Genomic DNA, 14,276 nt, shown 5'->3' on the forward strand with positions numbered 1-14,276 from the left:
GTGGTAGAAATGTTATCTTTATTCCCAGTTCCATAAAAATGGAGAGAAGAAAAAAGAATCAACTCCAGGGTTTTATTTCTTTTTTCCAGAGGCAAGACTTAAAAGAGCGTTGTTCTGTGCTTCTCATGCAGGGGATGCATTGATGAAGAAAGAAGTTGCATATACTATGCTCTAAAGGAGATTTCTAAACAGGTCCAAGCAGGAGGCGCAGTGCAGTGACCCACCCCAGCAGCCCACCCATCCCTGCCCACCCACACCTTTGCTGTTTTGATCCTCCTGGCTCTTGGCTTTTGTTTCACCAATCCACTCCATTGCCTTGAAACTCCTACAGCATTTGCAGAAAACTCTGACCCACTTTGCCCTTGAGAATTTAGTAGACACTTCTATGACTTTGTTATCCAACACAGCCTCTGCATCTGTGGACCCCAGGAATTGTAGACTGAGTTATTTAAAATACTACTTGTACTAAATACATACAGTTTGATAAGCATTCTTGCCAAGAATCTTAAGCACATGCGTGTCTTCTCTTGTCATCAAGTATTTTCATACCATTGATATTGGAATTATGATTGCAAGCCATTTCCAGGTGGTTCATACTGTCCTAGTTACTTTTCAAATACTGTGATAAAAGACCTGACCAAGGCAACCTAAAGCATTTCCTGGCCCTAGAGACACTGCAGGTGTGGCTGCTGTGTCACACATATGTCACTAGGTGGCAGAGAGGAAAGAAGCTATGACTACACTCATTGTTCTGATCTATGAACATCTGAGTGATTACTGTACAAACATTCCCTGAAAAAAAAATGAATCTAAGACAACCACCAGTCTAGAACCAGGGTGCCTAGACAGGGAACTAGCCTGAGATGACCACCAATCCTGAACCAGGCAGGCATGGACAGGCTCTCAGGATGGGGATCAAGCAAGAGACTAGAAGAACCACAGGTTCTGAAAGGACGTAACTATGAGACAGATGAGTTTTGCAAGCAATCGCTCGGGTGAGCTGGGCAAGGAGGTATGAGCCTAAGGCCATCACCAGACTAGTGCTGTGGGGACCAGACAGGTTAGCCTGAAATGACCACCAGTCCTGTACCTGGCAAGCCTGGAGGTGCAGACCATGCCCGAGATGACCCCTCCCTATTGTCATAGTGCACACACGGATAGCATAGCACTCCCGAGACCACTACTGAGACAACCCTAGATACTCAGAAACACCAGTTGCCATTAAGAAGAGCAAGTAAGTGGTAAAGAAATGGAAGAGAAAGAGAAACAGAAGGATGTGGGCATAATGAAGAGAGGAAGAACTGGAGACTCAAAGGTAGTGAGGAACAGCCTGCTGTGAATAGCTGGTGATGCCACCTGGGACCACAGTGGGCTCCTGACATGGGCTGCCATGAGGGGCCACACTGGACTCCATGGCACGGCAGCAGCAGGGGTCTGTTACCACCAAAGTTCAGACTTAAGTCACTGGTCTGACTGCCGCCTGGGGACATGTTAATATCTGAGGGCTATGCAGAACCTGCCCCAACCCTTACCTAGGAGCACAGGAGATACCTTAGGTGATAAGAGCAGGAGTGCTGCCCCTGCCCCCTAGCCAGCTGCAGTATTTGGGAGAGCAGAACCTGCTCATTGTGGGAGTTAACAGTTGAGCCAGCCCATAGGAGTGTAGGAACTAGGGCCACTATCACTAGTCTCCTGTGCAGTGGTGTGGATGAGAAATACCTTCCTTCTTCCTTGCCCCTTACCACCTGCATCAGGTGGGAGACCAAGCCCTGTGGTCATGAGAGCAGAAGAGTGGTTCCTGTTCTTCACCAGCTGCAACACTCAGGAAAGCAGATCATGTAGAGCTGCTTGGCAGAACAGCAGAGCTGACCCTGCATGTGGAGGTTGTGGGTGAGTTGCCCCCTAGGCTTCGAATATGTGAGTCTGGGAGTGTCAGCTCTGCCTCTTCTCTGCTGTGTAGTGGTATTGGTGAAGGGAAAGATCTCTTCTCCTCCCTTTTTCCCTTGCCACTAATGGAGGGTGGAAGAGTTGGCCCCATGGGGTCATGGGAGCAGGAGAACTGTCCTTGTCCCTGATTGGCTGCAGGACTTGAAAGAAAGGCTCTGCACTTCACATGGATAGCACAGTAGAGTTGACCCTGATAGCGGAATGCAGGTAAGCTGGCACTGAGGGTGTAAGCATGGGCGACCTGGCCCTCCAATTTGCCTGCCCTGTGGCAGCATGGGTGAAAGAAAAATACCCTTCCCCACCCTTACCCTCTTGCCACCTATTGTAGGCTCTCAGGTCATGAAAGCAGGATAGCTAGCTGGTCCTGCCCCTTGCCTGCTGCATCACTTGGGAGAGCAAGTCCTGCACATTATCTGGGTAGCACATTAGGGCTGGCCCTGAATGTAGGTATTACAAGTTATCCACTCCTAGGATGTGAGCAAAGGAGAGCTGGCCCTGCCTCTTGTCTGCTAGGTGGTGTCCTGGGTAATGAAGAGATAAACACCTTCCCTTCCTAATCCCTTGCCATGTGACAGGTAAGAGAGCTGGCCCCAGGGTCAGGAGAGTGGGAGAAGTGACCATGTGCCTTACCAGTTACAACATTCAGGAGTTCAGGCTTTGTATCTCACCTGGGCAATAGGGTAGAGATGCCCCTGGTTTCATGGGTTTCTTGAGGGTGTGAAAGCAAGACAGCCAGTGCACTGACTAGCTCAGATATCATACTGGCCCAGATATAGGACTTTGAATTGGCCCACCCCAACTTTTACCTCAACAATGAACTGCTAGAGCGCATGAAGGGTCTTGTTCTATCAACAGATACAAAAGTACAGGATTTCCATGACACAGGCCACATCAAAAGGATATCTGACAGGAGTCCCAGGAAGATTCCAGTATTGGTAGAGTAGCAGAAGCCAGAAGCCTTATACCAGACCAATGCAGCATTGCAACAAATTTTTTCAAGCAGTGTAGACAAAAGGATATATGGTGGATCATATTGTGACACACTACAGCTTTCACAGTAAGTTTTTTTTTCTGTTGGGGGCAAAGATGGAGGTTGGATCATTAGTCATTAGGGAAATGCAAATCAAAACAACCCTGAGATTTCACCTTATACCAGTCAGAATGGCTAAGGTCAAAAACTCAGGAGACAGCAGATGTTGGCGAGGATGTAGAGAAAGAGGAACACTCCTCCACTGCTGGTGGGGCTGTAAGATGGTACAACCACTTTGGAAATCAATCTGGCAGTTCCTCAGAAAACTGGACATGACACTTCCTGAAGACCCTGCTGTACCTCTCCTGGGCATATACCCAAAGGATTCCCTGGCATGCAATAAAGACACATGCTCCATTATGTTCATAGCAGCCTTATTTACAATAGCCAGAAGCTGGAAAGAACCCAGATGTCCCTCAAAGGAGGAATGGATACAGAAAATGTGGTATATTTACACAATGGAATACTACTCAGCAATTAGAAGCAATGAATTCACAAAATTTTTAGGCAAATGGTTTGATCTGGAAAATATCATCCTAAGTGAGGTAACCCAATCACAAAAGAATACACATGGAATGCAATCTCTGATAAGTGGATATTAATTAGCCCAGAAGCTCTGAATACCCAAGGCACACATTGCATAACAAATGACACCCATGAAGAAGTATGGAGAGGGTCCTGATCCTGGAAAGGATTGATCCAGCATTGGAGGGGAATATAAGGACAGAGAAAAAGGAGGGAGGTGATTGGAGAATGGATGGAGAGAAGAAGGTTAATGGGACATATGGGGAGGGGGGATCCTGGAAAGGGGAAATCATTTGGAATGTAAACAAAGAATATAGAAAATAAAAATATTTTAAAAAAAAGAAACAGGCAAAAAAAAAAAAAGATGGCAGTTGGATATGAGAGCAGAGGGAGATGAGTAGGATTGGGGTGGATGATATAAAATTCCTGAAGAACCAATAAAATTTCTTTAAAAGGAAAGTATTTAATTGATCTTATGGTTTCAGATGGTTCTAGTCCATGATAGCAGAGGAAAGCCATGCAAGCAGGAATATCTGAGAGCTCTTATCTTAATCCACAAACAGGAGGCAGAGAGAGCACCCTGGGACCTACAGGCATCTTTTGAAACCTCTAAGCCCACCTGCATTGTCACACCTACAACAAGTCCATGCATTCCTATCCTTCCCAAGCAGTTACTCCCCAACACCAACTGGGGATGAGGTATTCAAACATTTAAGCCTACTGGAGCCATTCACATTCAAACCTCTACCTGGATCCCATCATCTTATGGCCAAATGTATTTAGTCTAACCTCAAAGTCTTCATATTCTTTCAGTCTCAATACTGTTTATAAGTCATAACTTCACAGCCTTTACTGACAGTCCAGGAAATCTCATAATTACAACCCACTATTAAATTGCAATACAAATAATATACTTGCAATGGATGATGGCACAAAATAAAATTACCATTCTGAAAGAAAGGAATAGTGTATAGTGAGGAAATAGTAGATGAAATATTGCACCTCTAACATCCTGGGTCTCAAACAAAACCCAGGCTTTACTTCATGGCTTCACAAAATGGCCAAAGGGCTTCTCGGGTCCTCCAACAAAAGAAAGCTCTACCATATATCCAGCCTCAACAGGTCTTTACAAGCATGGAGGTGGAGTACATGACCACTTTCCTCATATGTTCTTTGTGAACATTTTGTCAGAAGACAGCCATTGTTAGAATAAATTTATAAGCCACACCAATAAAGTCTCTCTCTCTCTCTCTCTCTCTCTCTCTCTCTATATATATATATATATATATATATATATATATGGCTTAATATGAATGATTTAATATTAATTTAATATAAATCATATATATGAATGAAATACTATATATTCATTCATTGTATATGTCTATGTATTCATTCATTCTATAAGTTTTGTTTCTCTAGAGAACCTTGATTAATGTACCCTTCATCTGTTTTCTCTTATAATTTTCTCATTGGAGATTACATGTTATTTGTTTCATACAATTTCTTATAGTCTGTGTTTTGCTGTTTAGGGTCACTTAATGCATTCCTCTGTTCTCCATGTTTCATGTAAATAGGAGGTAGGACCATACTGTGGCTAAGACTCACAGTTGAATTCATTCCTGACAAAGTTTTGGCATGAATGGCAATATTTCTCCTAAGAGTGCATGCAAGAGAGCACCTATAACTTTAATTTTTTTCAATTCCTATTTTTACTAATGGTTCTTAGATGCACCAACCTCCTTTAGTCCACCACCTATCAGGTATTCAAACATTTAAGCCTAATGGAGACAAAGAAAGGATATGGGGACCTATTTAGGAAAGGTTCTTTGAATCAACTCCCATCTGTGTTCTCTGGAAATTGTCAGTTCAGTTCACAGGTTAGCAGCAGCAGCTCGATCTACTTGCAAACATTTCACAGATAGACCAGGAGTCCAGTTATGTAAAGGAAGGATGGCAAACATGAGTCAGCAGTGGTAGTATTACCTAGCAGAGACAGCCAGGCCTCGGCCTCAGCCTCGGCCTCAGCACACGTGAACAGGAGGCACCTGGAGGGGTGGCAGGAGTTCTTGGCTATGCCTCTCTCAGCAAAGGGAATATCAACAAAGAGGGGAGACCGAACAGCTTTACCCAGCTAGCTGTATCAGCAAGCCAAGTTCAACCTCCTTTACTGTTCCTTGAGTCCTTCTAATACTCCCTTCTAACATCTCATGTCCTCCACATGTCTTGCCTTAGCACCTGTCTCATGCCTCAACATGACAGTCTATCTCAGCTGATAGCCCTCTGCCAATCAGTCCAAGTTGCAGAACTGGCAAGAAACTGTAGCACTGCACCAGAAGATTTTTTTGTCCGTTTTCTCTCTTTGGATCCTAACAAATGGAGCTCAACTACACAGTGTAAGGTGGACCAATGCATGTGTGTCATTAGTGAAGAATTCTTCATCATGTGTTTACTTTAGCATAACAGTCACTTGTGTCTGTTTCATCAAAATGTTCCTTCATGAATGTGCCTTAGCCTTTCAGCTGTGTCTGCTTCAAGAAAACATCCCCTCATGTGTTTGCCCGAGCAAAACTGCATCCTATAAAACTGACTTTCCAAAGAATTCTTAAGTTTCCACTTCAAACACCTGAATTTGCTTTTGTGATGTTAGTATCCATTAATGACCTTGGATTGGAAACTAATGCTATTCTAAATATTTATTCATCATTCATTGGTTCCTTTTCTTTTTGATGTGAAAAGACCTGAAGAAAGGGTTTATTCTGCCTTAGAGACCTAGGAAAACACAGTCCATTGTGGCAGAAAGGTACAGTGGCAGAAGAGGTAGGCAGCTAGTCATTCTGCATCTGCAGCTAGGAAGAATGCATAGAGCAATAGATGTCTGTACCAGCTACCTTTCTATTTTCTATTTAGTCTTTTCTATTTTCTATTTAGTCTGGATGTTTGGGTACCTAGTCTCTAGTAGGAATAGCTGTTTATTAAGGGTTAGAAGCTATGGTTTTGCTGGAGGTAGTGTGTCACGGGAAACACTGAAATTTCAAATGCTTTCTGCCATTTCTAGTGTATGCTCTGTTTTCTGCTTGCTGTTTTAAATGAGAGCTTTCAGCTACTGGTCCAGCCACCTGTTATTCCCACCTCTATCTCCTACCTCTGTTCCACCATCAGACACTCCAACTGAGAAATCATAGGCCCAAAAGAAACTCTTCGGTAACTTTCTCTGGTCATCGTGTCTTATAACAGGAATAGAAAAGCAACTAGTAAATGTGGCCAGAGGTTTCTTTTTTCCCTTCTGAATAATTCTAGATTTCATCAAGTAGGTAGACAACATAAACTAGTTTGATTTAGAAAAATAGTTATATAATGGGGAAGGAATTCAACCTTGTCTTCTGCTTGGCTTCCTTTGAACGCAGTTTTTAATAGAAAGAAAATAGCGATTCATTCACCTCATTATTGACTGCTTTAAAAATAATTTATTGATGTTCTCTTGTGTAGTGTGGTAACTGGTGAAAAAATTACTTCATGGTTTATTTATTTTTTATTTTTATTTATTTATTTATTGGATTTGGTTTTTTTGAGACAGGGTTTCTCTGTATAGCCCTGGCTGTCCAGGAACTCATTCTGTAGACCAGGCTGGCTTTGAACTCAGAAATCCACCTGCCTCTGCCTCCCAGAGTGCTGGGATTACAGGCGTGCACCGCCACCACCACCCAGCTTCATGGTTTATTTTTAAAAGCTTAGGAGAGACTTCAGAACTCGGCCTCCCACCAGTCAGGAGAGGAGCATCCATCTTGGATCCGTACTCCAGGAATCGGACAGACTGAGGTACACAAACATAACCCGAGGCCAACACCGCGGTGGTCTGAGCCCGACGGGCGTTGGCCTGCACCCAGGCCCTGGGCGGGTCGGGGGGCCATCGGGGCGCCAACCCAACCAGGAGGTTTTTTGCCCAGGCCTGCGAGCGCGCCGCCGCCATTTTGCCTGCAGGACGACAGAGAGCTCAGGCGGGCAGACCTGTAACAGGCATAGCCTAAGGCTAACAAAGCGGGGGTCCAGGCCCCAAAAGGCACAGGACTGACCCCAAGAACTGGGCGGCTTGGTGGGCCATCTGTGAGTCAACCCGCCCAGGTGATTGTTAGCAAAGCAGACTCTCCCGGCGCTTTCAGGGAGCGCGGGCGCGCACGCCCGCCATCCTAGTCACCTGGCAAACCCAATTATCAGTCATAGCCCCAGGGGAACTTTGCTCGGACCTTGGCCTCCCAGGCTTTTGCCTGGACTCAGGGACTGGGCGGCCAGGCTAACCTTGTGTGCGACAGCCCGGTTGGCAGATCGGCTGCCCAGCTGAGTGAGCGGAACACAGGGGAGGTCACAGTAGCATACACGGTCCGCACTCCCTGGGAGTGCACACGGGCTCCATCTGCTCCACAGACACAATCTGGGGCAAGGCCTCAGGCAGAAGCCCCTAGCTCTACTCTCTCCGCTTCCGGATCCAGATCAGTCTGGGCGGCAGCATTACATCTCCAAGTCCTGCAAGTGGCTAGCTGGGCTTCCGGGCGGCCAGCTGGGAGAAGTCAGTGTGCTCCAGTGAATCCAGCGGGCCCCAGCGGGAGCCTTCGGGTGCCTGCTTTGGGATCAGAACAGCCTGGGCAGCAGCACACTGTCTACAAGCAGTGCAGGAGGTAAGCTGTGCACCAGAGGCCAACTGGGAAGGGGCAGCTTGCACTGGTGAGTCCAGCACTGACAAGATAAACTAACACCAGTGAGATCTAGATGGCAAAAGGCAAACGCAGGAACGTCACTAACAGAAATCAAGGCAATATGGCAACATCTGAACCCAATTCTCCTCTACCAACATGTCCTGGATACCCCATCACACCAGTAAAACAAGATTTGGATTTAAAATCACTGGTCATGATGCTGGTACAGGAACACATGAAGGTCATACATAAAGAAATTCAGGAGAAAATGGATCAAAAGTTAGAAGCCCTTGCAAGGGAAACACAAAAATCATTGAAAGAAATCCAGGACAATACAAAAGCCAACAAGGAGGAAATGCAAAAAACACTTAAAGAAATACAGGAGAACTTTGCTCAACAGGCTGAGGTCATGAAAGACGAAACACAAAAATCTCTTAAAGAAATACAGGAGAACTTTGGTCAACAGGCTGAGCTCATGAAAGAGGAAACACAAAAATCTCTTAAAGAATTACAGGAAAACACAAACATGCAAGTGAAGGAGCTAAGCAAAACCATCCAGGATCTAAAATCAGAAGTAGAAACAACTAAGAAAACTCAAAGGGAGACAACTTTGGAGATAGAAAGCCTTGGGAAGAAATCAGGGGACAGAGATACAAATATCAACAACAGAATACAAGAGATAGAAGAAAGAATCTCAGATGCTGAAGATTCCATAGAAACCATGGACTCAACAGTTAAAGAAAATGCAAAATGCAAAAAGCTTGTAACCCAAAATATCCAGGAAATCCAGGACACAATGAGAAGACCAAACCTAAGGATTATAGGCATAGATGAAAGTGAAGATTTACAACTTAAAGGGCCAGCAAATATCTTCAATAAAATTATGGAAGAAAACTTCCCTAACCTAAAGAGAGAGATGCCCATGAATATACAAGAAGCCTACAGAACTCCAAACAGACTGGACCAGAACAGAAATACTTCCCGTCACATAATAATCAAAACACCAAATGTTCTAAACAAAGAAAGAATACTAAAGGCAGTAAGAGAAAAAGGCCAAGTAACATATAAAGGAAGACCTATCAGAATCACAGCAGACTTTTCACCTGAGACTATGAAGGCTAGAAGGTCCTGGGCAGATCTCATGCAGACTCTAAGAGAACACAAATGCCAACCAAAACTACTATATCCAGCAAAACTCTCAATCACCATAGATGGAGAAACTAAGATATTTCATGACAAAACCAAGTTTACCCAATATCTATCCACAAACCCGGCCCTAAAAAGGATAATAGGAGGACAACACCAATACAAGGAGGGAAACTTCACCCTGGAAAAAGCAAGATAGTAACCTTTCATCAAACCCAAAAGAAGTTAAGCATTCAAATTTAAAAAATAACGTCAAAAATGATAGGAAGTAACAATCACTATTCCTTAATATCTCTTAACATCAATGGACTTAATGCCCCAATAAAAAGACACAGACTAACTGAATGGATACGTAAACAGGACCCTACATTTTGCTGCTTACAGGAAACACACCTCAGGGTCAAAGACAAACACTACCTTAGAGTAAAAGGCTGGAAGACAATTTTACAAGCAAATGGTCTCAGGAAACAAGCTGGAGTAGCCATTTTAATATCAGATAAAATTGACTTTCAACCCAAAGTCATCAAAAGAGACCCTGAGGGACACTTCTTGCTGGTCAAAGGAAAAATACAAAAAGAAGAACTGTCAATCCTGAACATCTATGCCCCAAATGCAAGGGCACCCTCTTTCGTAAAAGAAACTTTATTAAAACTCAAAGCACACATTGCACCTAACACAATAATTGTGGGTGACTTCAACACTGCACTTTCCTCAATGGACCGATCAGGAAAACAGAAACTAAACAGGGACACAATGAAACTAATTGAAGCTTTGGACCAATTAGATTTAACAGATATATATAGAACATTCTATCCTAAAACAAAAGAATATACCTTTTTCTCAGCACCCCATGGTACCTTCTCCAAAATCGACCATATAATTGGTCACAAGACAGACCTCAACAAATATAAGAAGATCGAACTAATCCCATGCCTCCTATCTGATCACTATGGAGTAAAAGTGGTCTTCAATAGCAACAGAAACAACAGAAAGCCCACATACACGTGGAAACTGAACAATACTCTACTCAATGATACCTTGGTCAAGGAAGAAATAAAGAAAGAAATTAAAGACTTTTTAGAACACAATGAAAATGAAAACACAACATACCCAAATCTATGGGACACAATGAAAGCAGTGCTAAGAGGAAAACTCATAGCCCTGAGTGCCTCCAAAAAGAAAATGGAGAGAGCATACATTACCAGCTTAATGACACACCTGAAAGCCCTGGAACAAAAAGAAGCTATTTCGCCCAGGAGGAGTAGAAGGCAGGAAATCATCAAACTCAGGGCCGAAATCAATCAAGTAGAAACAAAGAGAACCATACAAAAAATCAACAATACCAGGAGCTGGTTCTTTGAGAAAATCAACAAGATAGATAAACCCTTAGCCAGAATGACCAAAGGGCACAGAGAAAGTATCCAAATTAACAAACTTAGAAATGAAAAGGGAGATATAACAACGGAAACTGAGGAAATCCAAAAAATCATCAGATCCTACTACAAGAGCCTATACTCAACACAACTGGAGAATCTGGAGGAAATGGACAATTTCCTTGACAGATACCAAATACCAAAATTAAATCAGGACCAACTAGACCATCTAAACAGTCCCATAATGCCTAAAGAAATAGAAGGAGTCATAGAAAGTCTTCCAACCAAAAAAAGCACAGGACCAGATGGCTTCAGTGCAGAATTCTACCAGACCTTCAAAGAAGAGTTAACACCAATACTCTTCAAACTATTCCACAAAATAGAAACAGAAGGAACACTACCCAATTCCTTCTACGAAGCCACAATTACGCTGATACCAAAGCCACACAAAGATCCAACAAAGAAAGAGAACTTCAGACCAATTTCCCTTATGAACATCGATGCAAAAATACTCAATAAAATTCTTGCCAACCGAATCCAAGAACACATCAAAACGATCATCCACCATGATCAAGTAGGCTTTATCCCGGGAATGCAGGGTTGGTTCAATATACGGAAATCCATCAATACAATCCACTACATAAACAAACTCAAAGAACAAAACCACATGGTCATTTCATTGGATGCTGAAAAAGCATTTGACAAAATTCAGCATCCCTTCATGCTTAAAGTCTTGGAGAGAACAGGAATTCAAGGCCCATACCTAAACATAGTAAAAGCAATATACAGCAAACCGGTAGCCAGCATCAAACTAAATGGAGAGAAACTTGAAGCAATCCCACTGAAATCAGGGACCAGACAAGGCTGCCCCCTTTCTCCTTATCTTTTCAATATTGTACTTGAGGTACTAGCTCGGGCAATTCGACAACATAAGGAGGTCAAAGGGATACAAATTGGAAAGGAAGAAGTCAAACTATCATTATTTGCAGACGACATGATCGTCTACCTAAGTGACCCAAAGAACTCCACTAGAGAGCTCCTACAGCTGATAAACAACTTCAGCAAAGTGGCAGGTTATAAAGTCAACTCAAGCAAATCAGTGGCCTTCCTATACTCAAAGGATAAGCAGGCTGAGAAAGAAATTAGGGAAATGACCCCCTTCACAATAGCCACAAACAGTATAAAGTATCTTGGGGTGACTCTTACCAAACATGTGAAAGATCTGTATGACAAGAACTTCAAGACTCTGAAGAAGGAAATGGAAGAAGACCTCAAAAAATGGGAAAACCTCCCATGCTCATGGATCGGTAGAATCAATATAGTTAAAATGGCCATTTTGCCTAAAGCACTATACAGATTCAATGCAATACCCATCAAAATCCCAACTCAATTCTTCACAGAGTTAGAAAGAGCAATTATCAAATTCATCTGGAACAACAAAAAACCCAGGATAGCTAAAACTATTCTCAGCAACAAAAGGAAATCTGGGGGAATCAGTATCCCTGACCTCAAGCAATACTACAGAGCAATAGTGTTAAAAACTGCATGGTATTGGTACAGTGACAGGCAGGAGGATCAATGGAACAGGATTGAAGATCCAGAAATGAACCCACACACCTATGGCCACTTGATCCTCGACAAAGAGGCTGAAAACATCCAATGGAAAAAAGATAGCCTTTTCAACAAATGGTGCTGGTTCAACTGGAGGTCAGCATGCAGAAGAATGCGAATTGATCCATCCTTGTCTCCTTGTACTAAGCTCAAATCCAAATGGATCAAGGACCTCCACATAAAGCCAGACACTCTGAAGCTAATAGAAAAGAAATTGGGGAAGACCCTTGAGGACATCGGTACAGGGAGAAAGTTTCTGAACAGAACACCAATAGCGTATGCTCTAAGAGCAAGAATTGACAAATGGGACCTCATAAAATTACAAAGTTTCTGTAAGGCAAAGGACACCATCAAGAGGACAAATCGGCAACCAACAAATTGGGAAAAGATCTTCACCAATCCTACATCAGATAGAGGGCTAATATCCAATATATATAAAGAACTCAAGAAGTTAGACTCCAGAAAACCAAACAACCCTATTAAAAAATGGGGTACAGAGTTAAACAAAGAATTCTCACCTGAAGAACTTCGTATGGCGGAGAAGCATCTTAAAAAATGCTCAACTTCATTAGTCATTAGGGAAATGCAAATCAAAACAACCCTAAGATTTCATCTTACACCAGTCAGAATGGCTAAGATTAAAAATTCAGGAGACAGCAGGTGTTGGAGAGGGTGTGGAGAAAGAGGAACACTCCTCCACTGCTGGTGGGATTGCAAATTGGTACAACCACTCTGGAAATCAGTCTGGCGATTCCTCTGAAAACTGGGCACCTTACTTCCAGAAGATCCTGCTATACCACTCCTGGGCATATACCCAGAAGACTCCCCACCATGTAATAAGGATACATGTTCTACTATGTTCATAGCAGCCCTATTTGTAATTGCCAGATGCTGGAAAGAACCCAGGTATCCCTCAACAGAAGAGTGGATGCAAAAAATGTGGTATATCTACACAATGGAGTACTATTCAGCCATTAGAAACAATGAATTCATGAAATTCTTAGGCAAATGGATGGAGCTAGAGAATATCATACTAAGTGAGGTAACCCAGACTCAAAAGGTGAATCATGGTATGCACTCACTAATAAGTGGATATTAACCTAGAAAGCTGGAATACCCAAAACATAATCCACACATCAAATGAGGTACAAGAAGAAAGGAGGAGTGACCCCTGGTTCTGGAAAGACTCAGTGAAACAGTATTCGGCAAAACCAGAACGGGGAAGTGGGAAGGGGTGGGTGGGAGGACAGGGGAAGAGAAGGGGGCTTGCGGGACTTTCGGGGAGTGGGGGGGCTAGAAGAGGGGAAATCATTTGAAATGTAAATAAATTATATAGAATAATAAAAAAAAATGTTAAAAAAAAAAACTATATACTTATAAAAAAGTTTTAAAATACAAGGAAAAAAAAAAAAAAAAGCTTAGGAGAAACATACATGTAATTCCAGTATATAAGGGATAAAGCCAAGGGATCAAGAGTTCAATCCTAGTCTGGGTTACGTAGCCTGGGTCTCTATATCATCACTGTCTCCATACCATTAATCTGTATTTCTATAAGACCACTGGGCCTGTCCACATGATCACTGGCTTTTCTACAGCCTTATTGAGTCTCTACATGTCAGCACTCTTTATCCATGTTCATTATGTAGGTAGCGACTTTCCAAATATGGCCCTCTTTGGCAACACCTGCTATGTGACAAAGGGTGTTGTTAAGTTTTTGAAACACCATTTATTTATCCATCTAAAAATAAGTCGTTTTTGGTATAGTCATTTCTCCTAATGTTTCATTTTAGTATATTCTCTTTGTTACCATTTTCAAAATAAATTTGTTTGCATTCAATGCCAGCACATGGTGGCTGCTTTGTGGCAGTACTAGCTCAGTACAGCTCATTTTCATTAAACCCATCTCTTCTCTTCTTTCCTTCCTCCCTTCATCTTTCCTTCTTTCCTTCCTAC

At 42.7% G+C, this 14,276-nt stretch overlaps 1 non-coding gene across 1 annotated transcript; it reads left to right on the forward strand.

The window, feature by feature from the left end:
• The first annotated feature begins 658 nt into the window (after nucleotides 1-658).
• On the forward strand, nucleotides 659-790 carry LOC127676569 (small nucleolar RNA SNORA17). Its single transcript, XR_007976037.1, has one exon. It is a non-coding gene; the product is annotated as a small nucleolar RNA SNORA17 (small nucleolar RNA).
• The last annotated feature ends 13,486 nt before the right edge of the window (nucleotides 791-14,276 follow it).

Source organism: Apodemus sylvaticus, chromosome 1 (assembly GCF_947179515.1).
Source record: "Apodemus sylvaticus chromosome 1, mApoSyl1.1, whole genome shotgun sequence".
NCBI classification, from domain to species: domain Eukaryota; kingdom Metazoa; phylum Chordata; class Mammalia; order Rodentia; family Muridae; genus Apodemus; species Apodemus sylvaticus.